The sequence below is a fragment of the Aulonocara sp. 'chitande type north' Nkhata Bay genome, linkage group LG2, assembly GCF_057382095.1.
Source record: "Aulonocara sp. 'chitande type north' Nkhata Bay isolate Kocher_YH1m ecotype deep benthic linkage group LG2, A_spYH_male_GT1.1, whole genome shotgun sequence".
Lineage (NCBI taxonomy): Eukaryota > Metazoa > Chordata > Actinopteri > Cichliformes > Cichlidae > Aulonocara > Aulonocara sp. 'chitande type north' Nkhata Bay.
The window spans coordinates 6,926,675-6,938,257 of record NC_141345.1 but is presented as its reverse complement, the minus strand read 5'-3'; positions in this window follow the sequence as shown (position 1 = coordinate 6,938,257).

Here is an 11,583-nt window from a genome sequence, read left to right as displayed (position 1 = left end):
GTAACGATGTAAATGTGATTCACCTGTTGGTGCTATTAAAGATGGGGCGAGGTGTCTGTGTGTGGTTTGTTGAAGAGCCGCCAGCCTCGCTTTCTTAATGAGCTCTAATCCTCCGCTGAACACACAAAGCTGTCAACGCCGCAAACAAAGATGACAAGAACGCCGCGGTCCGTCAGCTGTCAATCAGCTGCAGCCTGCTGCAGTGAGCCGCCAGGGATGATGGGAAATGAAGAGACAGGCTTTTATAATTGTGGTAACATAAAACATCTATGCCTAGTTACATTTGAGAAGCTGCTACCAAGGAATGATCACAAATATACTTAAAATAGTGTGTAGTTACATCTTCCAACAAAATGACGCCTCCTTATAAACTTCTAATTCATATATTAAAAATATATAGGAGCGGTTTTGCGGTGATGGAAGCCGCCATGTTCCCCCACTATATTTAATTACAGTGGCTGGGAGGGGAGATCTCTTTTCGTATTGCATTTTAGGCTAGGGAGCAGCTCCATTTGTACAACGCCAAAGGTGAAGGAGAGAAGGTCAAGGCAACATTTAAATTCATGCCTACATGTTCATACTCAAGAAATGAAGCATTGTTTTATCTTCTGAGAAGCTCTCCCCCTCAATAAAGAAACAAAAATATGATGAAAAGAGACAACGGCATCGGCATCTTAATGAAATATCATCCTCTTCCTCCTCACTTCAAGCCTCGCTACCTGGATTGAAGACGGGGCTCTAACACACTGAAATGTATGTAAACATGTTCATTTGTGGTGTGAAGGTGTCTCTTCTGCAGGGGTGGAATTTTTCTTGGTCTAAAACCTCACAGACCATTCCTGTGCAGCGTTCTAGTGTCTTGTCTTCTTAATTCCCGACTCAGCCAAGTCATTCACTCGTGTCTTGGCAGTTATTCTGTGGTGTTTAGACACTTCTAGTTTTCTTTCAGGGTCTGAAATCGTTCACTTCCTGGCTCTGCCAGGCTTGTTCTGTATTGTGTGAATTTCTTGATGATGCTTCTCACTCCAGTTCTTGACACTTGAAAATGCTGTGCTAACTTTGTACATCCACCTCCTGTTTTGTGAGCATCAAAATTCTTTTTCTCAAGTCTAAACCTGTTTCTTTTTTCATTAGCATGATGCTTTCATGCTAAACCTTCAGTTTGAACGTGATTTTACAGCTCTGAGCTCAACAAAGTTAAAGACTATCATTGGACAGCAGTGGTTTGGGCTGTGGCTCAATACAAAGATGAGTTTTTCAGGGAGTTAATGTTGACCCTCGTAAATGTTGTTTTTCTGAAATAATTCTGTCATTCTGTGCAGCGGTCCCCAATCCCAGTCCACGAGGGCCGATGTCCCTGCAGGTTTTAGATGTGTCCTTGATCCATGAAAGCTGATTTAAATGGATAAATTACCTTCTCAACATGTCTTGAAGTTCTCCAGAGGCCTGGTAATGATTCGATTCAGGTGTGTTGACCCAGGGTGGGCTCTAAAACCTGCAGGGTCACTGGCCCTTGTGGACTGGGGTTGGGGACCCCTGTTTTATGGTTTCTTTAGTAGCATGTTTAGAGATGCTATGCTGAAAATCTCTTGCTTTGTTAAAAAAGCACACAACAAAATTTGGACCAAAACTTTAAATTTCAAAGAAGGGCTATTAATAATATGATAATTTAGTCTGTTGGATATTAATCAGTTTCGGCACATTGGGGATTTCCTGAGAATTTCTTTGTGATTTCTGTTCATCGACTCCTCTGCGTTTCCCTGCAGTTCCAGTGACGTTGCATTACAGGTTATTATCACTACTAAGCATTATTATGAACGTATGTATAATTCTTCGGGACTTTTGTGCCGGCAAGTTCAGACATAACATCTTGCGCTGTTTTTCTGTTTTTTAAATTTTTCTTCGGCAGACAGTCTGAAAGTCACCGACTCAGCCTTTTAGTGAGCAGGTTCTGGCTGCTGACAGATGGAGGTGGGACATTTAATAGTCGCCGTTAGATGCCAGCTGGAAACAACGTCCTGTTTGAGCAGCATGATTGGCGGCGGTTTGTAATCCCAAACATTCATGAGATTGTTTTTTGTGGCCCTGACTGCTGCTCACCTGCACAACAGGTTGGGTCACTGAGAGGTTACCTGTGTGAGGAAGGGGCCGCTGTGTGCGTTTGTGATCAAGTAAGGTGTGTGTTGAGTTTTCTTTCTTTCACCTTTCTTTTCTTTATTGTTTTTAACAGAAGCGTGAAGACATCACAGCTTTTTTTGATCACAGAACAATAATTATTTTTGTGGTCTCGACCTAACACGTTTTCCTCGCTCATAATTACTCCCTGCACTCGAAACTCACCCACAACGTCTCTTCCTGATCATTAGAACGAAACTAATGAACACTTTTTTCCAGAAATCTAAGAGTGTTAAATCAATCACCAGGAAATGATGCTCCTTACAAAAAAAGTTGTGTTATTTTTGGATCATTAAGTATTTGTTCTGTGATGACAAATAAAAATATATGAATATTGACGCAGCTGCTCACAGGAGATTTAGTCTTAAATGAGACATAGCAAACTGACTATTCATAAATAAAGTTTAAGTGTTAAATCAACCTCATAAACCTGTATTTCCACTTTTAATTAGATTATAAATTCCTGTAAAGTTACTTACATGGCACAGCAGCCTGTGCACTGTTACGGGCACATCTGAACCCTGATATAATGACAGTAGCATGCAGTCAGTCATGAAACAGTAGATCATTCAAGCATTATTTTGAATAAGGTCAGGGCAGGTTAGTTTTGCACATCAGTCATGTAAAGTAACACAGTGTGTGTGTAGCAGAGGTGTGGACTCGAGTCACATGACTTGGACTCGAGTCAGACTCGAGTCATTAATTTTATGACTTTAGACTTGACTTGAAAAAATGTTCTAAGACTTGTGACTTGACTTGGACTTTTACACCAATGACCTGGGACTTGAATTGGACTTGAACCGGTTTACTTGAAAAGACTTGATATTTTACCCCAAATATAAAATTTAACATGCATATTATATAGAGATTGAAAATGTGATGTAATTCAGGGGTAAAACCGCAAAGGATTCTGGGAACTCGTGGCAAGAGGTACTAGCGCACGCAGGCTTTTAATTGAAATCAGTCACACAGCGATAAAAAGAAACACAAAAATGTCAAGAAGCCGTTGTATTATTAACTGCAATAGCCGGTCACATGACAGCCACGGGAAGCCGACGGGTAAAGAGATCGGTTGTTATCGGATTACGTCGTTGAAGAGAAATTGTTCGAGCCATGTTTCCGAAGTGACAAAGAGGCGACGGATGGCCTGGATTGCAGCCATTCAAAGATCAAATATAACGTCCCAGAACCCTCCAGCTCACAGGTTAGTCTGCTCCAAGCATTTCCACAAAGGCAAGTCTTCTGTTGTAGTTAATACGTCATTTTCATAACATAATTGGTGATATAGGTTACAAGCAAGTCTGGCGCTGAACAGAAATTGTCGCGCTATGCTCCTTTGTTTATTGTGCATAAATAGTGAATTGTCCTGACACAATATTGCGTTTCGCTTCTGTTATTATGGTACATTGACAAAAACATATACTTTTATTCACAGGATAAAACAGGTTTTTTGTATCACTAATTGCCCAGTACGATTACAGCATACAATATTGTTGTCACTGCTACATTTCTGTGATGCTACCAGAAATTATTTCCACTGCTAATTAATTACCATTGAGCTCAAAGGTCCTATTAATAAATGGTTAATGAATTTGTATTTATGACGACAATTTGTGAGACTGGTAAACTTATGATATGTACGATGGTCTTTACTTTCTACACGGTGCATTTCAAGGTCCTGCACCCATCCGTCGGTAAACTGTACCTGGGCTTGTTGCAGTGACCTGAAGTTACTAAACTTCATGAGTGTGTGCACTCACTCCAAGAACCGTATAATTATAAATATGCATATAAATATGCTAAGATGAGATAGCTGACTTCATCTAACTAGCAAATGTTGTCCAGGCTACGTTGGTGATGCAGTTTTTTTTAATGTGTATGATATTTTTGTCATGCGATTTTAAAGCCGGTCCTACAACCGCATCCAAGAATAACATGCAGCGTATCTCAGAACTGTCGGTGAAAATTATTCTTGGAGCTAGGTTTAATTGAGCTGCATTTTAAAGAGGTGCAATTTCACAATTTGTGTATATTTTCTAAGTTCACTATTTTGTCATGTGTTGAGAAAAACACAGATTTAAAAATTACATGGTCTAATATTTACATTTAGCATATAACTGCAACATTCTTTTTTCGGTTTTTTTTTTACGACTCGAAAGGACTTGAAATTCAAAATTTCATACTTGTGACTTTACTTGGACTTTTACACCAGTGACTTGAGACTCGACTCTGACTTGCCTGACATTACTTGAGACTTGACTTGAGACTTGAGGATAAAGACTTGAGACTTACTTGAGACTTGCAAAACAATGACTTGGTCCCACCTCTGGTGTGTAACGTTCAGAAAACAAACTATTAATTATTAACCTTTTTTTTAAATAAATACTATTTCAAAAGACATCATTTTAAACATGAGGTGACAACATATTTTTAATGACCACTGTGACGTATTTTATTCAAATTTTAATAAATATCAAATATCAGACTGTAGAATGAATACGGTTCATGAAGGTAACGTGTTATTTTACACTCTAAAGTGTAACCACAGAATCTTTTATCAGAAAAAAAATAGCTAAAAAAGAGTTTTTAAATGTATTTATTTATGTTTGTTTTTGTTGTATTGAATGCTCTTTATAGCCAGTGTCTTTATGGGGTATGTTTTCCTCCAACAACCTGCAGACTGATTTGTTTGTGAAGGACACAGGAAGCAGTAACATCACTAAACTACCGGCCTTAAGCATAACACAAACTCCACACAAAGACAAAAACTAACACTGATTTGGCCTTACACGGGCTTTAGATAGAGCCAAAGCAGGTGAGCTATTGTTAGCTAACATTATGAACAGATATGGTTCATAATCAAACCATACTCTCCATGCCTGCCTGCCACTTTTTAAAAAAAATTCTCAATATGTCCAGTTTTCCTAAAATTTTGCACACTGTGCTACGATATGCCAAGTTTTCAGATTATGGCTTTATGCCTGTCACATTGTGTTATCTCATCTGGCATTTCTTCACAGCACCAGGTTTCTTTTTATCCTTGAATGATTCATGGATGTTAAAAAAATGTTAAAAATTTAATAATTCATTAATAATCTGGCTCTGTGGAGCCAAAACATAACAAACCGAGTGAGGGCTAAAAAACTTGCACAAGTAAATGACCAAGTAAAAATAAAAATAAAAACTTTTTTACCTCTCAGTCTGATGAGGTACTGTTGTCACGCTACCAGCAGGGTGATGTGGACACCTGAGTTTGTGACTGCGATAACTCAAGAACAAAACAATGTAGGATTTTAGATCTGTTACTTGGAGGCTGAGGGGTACCAACGGCCACCGCCAGTATTTTTGTTAACTGTTATCATAATGCATCCATAGAGGGTAAACCATCCTCATTTTTCCTTACGGGACAAACAGGTATTAGTAATAACCGATATCTGCCTCCTTAATAAAAGTTCATATGAAATTATTAAAAAGTTTATTTATCTTTGGAAATAAAGCCGTGATGTGAATGGCAGTGAGTGCAGTCTGGACTGCTGCATTCACATCCAACTCAGATGTTATTTTTCTGTATGATTAAGTGTAATTATCTCAATCATTGTTCTGCACACTCATAGTGCCTTTCAGATGTCATTACACTTAATTACAGCTCTTTCAGTGAATTGTTTAAAGGCCGAGCTCCGGGGCTAGAGGCAGTCAATCATTTTCCCCCGAGCTCCTGTCAGCCAGTCGCAGCAGCCCATCCAGGTGGTGGCGTAGGAAAGGCTCAGTAGGGGAAGGTTGCCTGCGGGCGCTGATTCAGGATCTGCTCTTCCTTCTGCTGGTCTCTGTCTTCTGTGTGGGTAAAACTGATCTGCCAGACCAGCTCTTCCAGTCTATAAACGCAGCTCAATGGCAAAAACCCATCATTAGCCTGTCATGGTGGTTGTAAATCACTCCAATGGGCTCTGTTGTCATAGCACGTTGGGGGGGAGCTTGGAGAAAGTTTGCCAGAATTTCAGTCAAATGAGGTGTTCTGGGTTGTTGATGGTGGCAAATCTACGGAACAACCGTTCGCTATTTCATGTGAAAATCGCATGTACGCACAAGTGTTTTTCCTTGGGAACGCCTTCTTGAAGTATCTGGTGCATTAGGGAAGAACGTTAGCTCATCCATCAACTGGCTGTTTGTAAACGAAGACGTTGAGCTGCCAGTTAGCGAGGTGGAGCAGTCAATAAATGCTGTACATAGCAATGGATGTGAATCACTGGCTTTTATAGATGTTCCGTTCATTTTTATTTATATTCTTTGGAGCAAGTCACGTTGAAAGTTAAATTTACTGTGTTTTTATTTGTATAAGTGCCTTGGGGCGACTGTTGTTATGAGCTGACACCATATGATGAAATCCTTTGTTTCTCTTTGGTCGCTGAATCAGACTGAAAAAAACTTACCAAGTGTCAAACGTATGTCTGCAGCCGTGGAATGATTACTGCTGGCTGATTGAATAGGCTTCTACTGATAACAATAGTCAGTTAATCTGGGGTGGCTGTAGCTCAGGTGATAGAGCAGGTCATCCACTGGTCGGAAGGTTGGTGGTTCGATTCCTGGCTTCCCCTAGTCTACGTGCCAAATATCCTTGGGCAAGAATTGCTCTCCGATGCATCCATTGGAGTATGAATGTGTGTGAATGTTAGCTACAAAGCACTTAGAAAAATGTGCTTGTACAAATGGGGGAATGCACAAGTTGTGTAAAGCGCTTTGAGTGCTCAGATGAGTAGAAAAGCGCTATATAAGAACCAGTCCATTTACCATTTAAATGAACACAACGTCTCCCCAGGCAACAACTGAAGACTAAAACAAATTCATACTATTTACTCAGCTAAATGTTTAGGCCTTGACAAATAAATGCTTCCCAGAACTGTATGTAAGTATGATTTAGACAAAAGTTCCCCACGATGCTCCACAGCCATCTAAGACCAATCCAGACCCAAATTCAGAATTAAAGAAGACGTTCAGTCAAAATATATTTTAAAAAGTCCTGAATGAACATCAAGCTAGGTCCAATACCATCAACAATGAAATCTAAGACCAACTTTAAGAGCTAACTCAGTTATCAAGATCATGTCCAAAGCAAAAACTGGTCTAAAACCATTTCAGACCCCAACTCAAAACAGTACCCACACCATTCAAAATCATGTCCAAAACCCAAACCTGGCACTTCATAAAAAAAAAAAAAACCAGAAACTGTCGTAAAGAAGTCAAAAACAAGTCATCAGTCCAAACCAGTTTGAAACCTCTCCTGAACTATCCAGTCTAAAACAGCACCCCAAACCTTTTTCAAATTTATTTTGCTAGGTTTATTTTTGTTCAGTGCTTTGTGACTGTGAAAATTGCTTTGTAAATACATTTTAATTACGTACCTCACAAACTGTCTAAAACGTGTCCCAAATCATCAGAAACAAAGTCCAAGAACAAAGTTAATAAAAACTTAAAGCCAGTCTGAAAACAAGTCCAAAGTCTGAAGACAAAATGTTTTTTATGCTTAAATCTACAAAAATGGAAAGCAGTAAATTTAATTTCACTGGTTTCTGAGACATAAAAATTGCATGTATAGAATTACCATTAAGATCCAATTTGGAAATAAATAAATAAGTCTTTAACATCACAAGTTGACCGACCTCATTACACAACTCTGCTTTAGATTTCTGACAGCAGTCTTAAGAAGACCATGATAAGAGCTCCTGCCATTCAGGACTTTAATTATACACTCGTTTTCATTTTACTACCTGAACCTTTCATCACATTCATTATGTATTTGTAGTTAAACAAAGGTTTTAAGAGGAATTTCTTTCATAGTAGCGTCAGCTAGTTTACTTCCCACATGGGAAGTTTGTGGTCACACCAATTCCCACTGTGGAACCTCGCTTCAATGAGGTGTGCATTAAATGTCCGCCCATCGCAGTAGCTGAAAGGACTTACTGTCATGCCTTTGTTCGGTCATGTACGAGCATGTAAATACCGGACCTGATGTAAATACACAGAGGCTAATAAAATTTATACAAAACACTTCATCATCATAAACAGTGGCAGCAGTGTGAGTGTGGCAGCAGATACTTGATCTTGAGCCCGAGGCTGAGCTGCAGCTTTAAAGCAGCGGAGCGGATAACGACAGGCTCTGATGTTAATTGCTTTCATTTACAGCAATTAAGTTGATTTGGTTGATGAGGGGGTTCGATAACGAGAGGCTGGGTTAATTTGTCTTGTTTGGATAAATACTTTGATTAACATTATAGAGCCGCTGAGCCCCACTGATGCAGAGGTGGTGCATGATTGACGTTAATTGCAGCACTCAGCTGATTGGAGAGCAAAAAGCTCAACAAGTGTTGAACAAACTTTACGAAAAACAAAGCAGAGGGTCCAACAGCACAAAGAGGGTAAAACCATCGATTCCTGCAGGATACGGTTCAAATCTGCAGTGTGTTGGAGCCTCTCAATATAGTATTTTATAAATACTTTATATCTGCTCCATGGACTGCTATGTAAACAGATAATAGATATCCACACTGTGAACTTTGCATTAGCATTTTAGCTGTTGGTGTCCATCGCTGACTGTATTTGGACTATATTTGCACAAGAGGATGGAGTCCTAAGTAGCTAATGCTAGCTAACTTGCTTATCAAACTACATCCATAGACTGTGCGATAGCATCACACAGGAACGGATAGCTGCTAATTAGTACTCATTAACATCCAAATTAGAATTTCCCCTCACCAAAAGTGGAGCTGAGGCTTCTTGGACGGTCTGTTAGTACAGTAACCTCACAGCAACCATTGTATTGTTCAGTTGTTCAGATCATGTTAATAAAAATGCTCCAGAAGGCTCCAACAGCACAAACACAACCCAGAGGTCCAGTTTAGGGACTCAACTGAGATGTCGCTATCCACCTGTCAGTCAAAAAAGGCCACGCCCCTAATAAGGTAAATTATTGCAGGTATTTCAAAATGGCTTCTAAAACAGTCTTGCTTCTGCTTGATGGTATGAAACCAAACACGATAAGATGACTCTTTACTGATAAACCACTGAAACTGTGAAGGGCTGTTGTTGTTTGCAGCTCTCTGGTATTTCCTGGAAGTTTTTACATCAGGTTAACACATTTGAAAATAAATATGAAAATCCTGCGAGCTCCTCTCATTTAAAAAAAAAAAAAAAACGAGCACAGCAGGAGCCTCAAATATCCAAACATATCTTCAGTTTTTTAATCCACCTGCTGTCTCTTCTCTGCGTTTGTAATTGAATCTAAAAACCCTCAATAAGCGCCGTGGTTCAGCTGGACTCGTTTGAAACCGCCGGCACACTCTGAGGAGATAACGAGAAGTGATAATTTGTTTCTGCCGGTCGTGCACCTACATGCATCCCACCATCTGTTATTTCATTTCAGCCTCCCGATGTGAATATTGAAACATTTCCATGGCAACAACAGCAACATACAGGCAGGTAGCAGCGCCTGGAGGAGGAGGATGCAGCTTTTCTTGCATCTCCATCATAGTCACACTCTGCTCGTTATTTGTTGTGTTTTCGAAGCAGTTTTGTCGCTGACTTCTTTGGGCTTTTCTCCTGTAATTAGGGCATCTCCTTACTTAGATGTACCTCAGACGTCATATGTAGTTAAACAAGGTCAATTAGTGCTTCCGGTTAAGAAACCTCATTACAAGAAGGTGCTGCTAATTTTCAGATGTACTTCTGCTGCGATATGGTGACATAAAAGTATATTTCTTGATCATACTTGTTTTTTGATTACTGAGTTGAGAATCTAATATGTCTTACAATAGAGTTTTTTGGTAGCCTTCTAAACCTGCACTTAATCTGTAACCTACGTTAGCCCTTCCTGAGTTTATATCTCAGGCAAGATGTGAAAATAAAACTAATTGTTTATTTCAGCTGTAAGCTGGTTTACAGGGACTGACACACTGTTAGAGGATGTCGTTGTTAAAGCACTGTGCAAAAGTCTTGATCCACCCCTCATTTCTTCGTATGTTGCAGGAAAAGTGAAAAAGGGTGTAGCCAATCAGATGCTTTCCAGGTGGTTTTGCATAGTGGATCAAAATATGACGGTACTTTTCTGTGTTCATAGTTTCATCAGTATTAACAATGATCTCCAACAGCAATGGCTGAGCAGCTGCCCAACCCATGACAGAGCCTCCACCGTGGCTGCACACTCTCCTGACTGGGATCATTCACAGTGATGCAGCAGTGCAGATGATGGCTGAAAAATCTTACCCCTGGAAGCATTTACACGTCATGTTTACATTCATCGTGTTTCTGACGTGCAGCGTGTCATCCTGTTTTATTTTTTTTCACAGCAGCAATGATGTCATAGCTTGAAAAAGGAGCAGGACTCCATCAGCCAAGGATGAGCTTCACCCTGTCACAGGTCTGACAGCTGCTCCTACAAAACCATCCAGTCATTCATGTGACCATCAAAGAGTCAGAAAAAAACCTCACAAACATTTTTAAAGCCCTGATCCACAGGAATCTCGTGCCATTGCATTTTTAAAATAGTGCTGGCTAAAAGAAAAGTGAATGTTTCCAAATGATAGAATATGCAACTGCAATATAAACTCACTACTAGTATTAATAAAACATTTCTCCTCAAAGCAAAATACTGTGTTTTAGGTCAGTTGGGTCCATATATATATATATATATTCCCATTACAGTTATATAATGGACATGGACGTAATGTGTAGACTCTTACATTTTAATTTGAAGGTATCCACATTCAGATTGGATAAAGGGTTTAAGAGTTTCAACTTCTTAACATGTGCCACCCTCTTTTTAAAGGGAAAGTAAAAGTAGTTGGACAATTCAGTCAAAGGTTATTTCATGGGCATTATCAGTTAAACAGATAAAAGACCTGGAGTTGAGGTGTGGTGCTTGCATTTGGAAGATTTTGCTGTGAACAGGCAACATGTGGTGAAAGGAGCTCTTCATGCAGGTAAAACAAACCGTCCTTAAGCTGTGAAAACAGAAAAACCCCATCTGAAAAATTAGGAGTGGCAAAATCTACAGTTTAGTACATCCTGAGAAAGAAAGATAGAACTGGTGAACTCAGCAATGCAAAAAGACCTGGACGACCATGGAAGACGACAGTGGTGGATGATCGCAGAATAATTTCCATTTTGATGAGAAACTGCTTCACAACAGCTGACCAAGTGAACTACACTTTCCAGGAGGTAAGTGTATCGATATATCCAAAAAGAGAAGAGAAGAAGATAAAGAGGAGACTGCATGAAAGAATATACAGAGGGTTCACTGCAAGGTACAAGCCACTCATGAGCCTCAAGAATAGAAAGGCTAGATTGGATTTTAAACCATCTAAAAAGAAGCCAGCACAGTTCTGGGAAAAACCTTCTTTGGGCAGATGAAACCAAGAT